The sequence below is a fragment of the Berghia stephanieae genome, chromosome 3, assembly GCF_034508935.2.
Source record: "Berghia stephanieae isolate SIO BIC M18660-M18661 chromosome 3, UCSD_Bste_1.3, whole genome shotgun sequence".
NCBI lineage: Eukaryota > Metazoa > Mollusca > Gastropoda > Nudibranchia > Aeolidiidae > Berghia > Berghia stephanieae.
The window spans coordinates 38,568,226-38,570,725 of record NC_088362.1 but is presented as its reverse complement, the minus strand read 5'-3'; positions in this window follow the sequence as shown (position 1 = coordinate 38,570,725).

Below are 2,500 nucleotides of genomic sequence, written 5' to 3'. Positions count from 1 at the left end.
GATGATGATCTTGACGGCGATGCTCCAAACATTTTTAATGTGGCCATGTGTTCTGTTGTATTCAAACAGCTGTTCACATGCCAGTCCCCAGCCCGGATAAACTGCAGAGGGAAAATGGTACTGTTGTGGCGTGGTTCATAAAAACTGCAAAATATTGAGGTTTGAGAGATTTGAACCCATGACTACTTTACAATATTCTTGCATGTTTATTACACATCAAGTGCCTGCTCTATTCATGTTTATAATTACTATTTTACTTGGGTTGTTCTTAATCTAATACAATTTTATCTTCTCCCCCCACTCCCCCACATTTTTCACTCTTTAATAAAAAGTGTGTCCTATATAAAGCACTATTATAAAAGCAGAAGATACCCCCCCCCCCCCGCACCCCACTCCAAAATATAAGATTGTGTTTGAAAGACCCCTTACTTAGAAAGGCTGCCAGTTTTAGGATTGGGATTAGGGGGACATAATGATAAGAATTTGCTCATTACCAGCCATTGAGGGTTTTATTTTTGCATCCATCCCTTTTACCATCCACATATACCTTTCAAAACATTATTTTTTGATATTCAGAGGTAAGAAAATACGTAGGAGTTAACACAGCTGATAGAAATCAATCGCCTTCGCTAGCGAAGTCAGAAAATCAGCCATGCGCGTCCTTGGTGTTGGTGTCCTAGGGTGAAAATTAAAAAAAAAAAAGCCATAAGGCTTATGGAGTCTGGGCGATATTGTTTTCTCAAGCGTTTAATGAGCAGTAGCAATTATTGCTTGCTACCCTTTAATAGTTCGCTTGTCTATCGCGAACCACCTGACAAATCCCATCAGTACTTGGACGAAAAGGGGGTTGTCATATTTCTGAGCTGTAAGGAATTCCAGGAAAATATCATTTGCTGATTCTGCTAGTGAAATAGATTTCTCTCTCACTCTCTCTCTCTCTCTCTCTCTCTCTCTCTCTCTCTCTCTCTCTCTTTATTTCTTCTTCTTCTCCTTCTTCTTCTTCTTCTTCTTCTTCTTCTTCTTCTTCTTCTTCTTCTTCTTCTTCTTCTTCTTCTTCTTCTTCTTCTTCTTCTTCTTCTTCTTCTTCTTCTTCTTCTTCTTCTTCTTCTTCTTCTTCTTCTTCTTCTTCTTCTTCTTCTTCTTCTTCTTCTTCTTCTTCTTCTTCTTCTTCTTCTTCTTCTTCTTCTTCTTCTTCCAATGAAGACGCAGTTTTCGCAACTCACAACCTAGGAACAAGCTATTTTGTACTTGACGTATATTATTACTTTTAGCAAAATCAATATACAATAAATCTAAAAAATTCACAAATTTCAGATCATACCCATTTGAGCATCTCGTTCCTAATCAGCAATTTTGAAAAACAATATCTTAATTTAGGCTCTTCATCGATGTTATTGCCAGGCGTCCCCTGAAAGAATATAAATTATCTATCAAACAATCGTCTGATGTCAACATGTTTCATCCATGTCATCCAATTTGTATTAATTGGGGGCTAATAATCTCGACAACTGAAAGCACAAAATAAGAATTAAATTTATTATGAACGTCAGTTCAAGAGGGCATCATAGCACAGCGGTATGGCCTTGGCTTTACCCGTGAATTAGCCTACCGAGACCGTCTCCCCGAAGCGTTGCGTGGCTTTGATCAAGTCACAACGCATTAGTTAATTTTGCGGTGGTTATTCAAATCTTCCATTGGAATGGATCACAAATATTGATGATTTATTAAAAAGTATATGTGTACTATAAGGAGCATCGTCGAATGGATGTATAAACTAATGGATCACTTAACGACTAACTCTCACCATTTATTCGTCCAGTAATTTAGGTTTTGACCCGGAAGAAGTTTGTACCAAGCTAGTTTTTATTCTGATGAAATTAGCCCATGATCTGAGCCTTCCATAAAAAATCCATCAAAATCCGTCCGTTGGAAAAAAAAATTACAGCCATTTTAAATTTAACATCTGTATTTTCATCTTTTTCTTTGTTAAAGGGAAATAATAATTTAAAATAATCATTCTTTTCATATTTAACAAAGAAGGAGAGGAGGTAAAATTAAATGCCATTGTGTAGCCCCTGAATTGCTTGGTATTTCAATTAATTGAATATAAAATTTATGCTTTCTGATGGCTTGGCATTTTAAAATTGAGTGGGCGGATATATATACCCTAAACTGTCCTGCTCGAAGCTCGAAGAAAAAAATAATAATGTGAAATTGAATGTAAGCTTCAATTTAATATACGAAAACAGATAAAATGGACGCAACGGGTTTCCCCTTTATCAACAAAAGATGATGAATGAAACACTACAAACGAATGTGATAATGTGGTAGTGGCGTTGTTAAGATGCATTTACAAAAACATTGATGGGCAGGCAATATTATGCTACTTTGTGAGGAAGTACGAATTAAAATAAAGCAATAGGAATTTATAAAAGGTAGCCAATAAATAAATTAATTAAGTAATTAATAATAATAATAATGACGATGATAATAATAATAA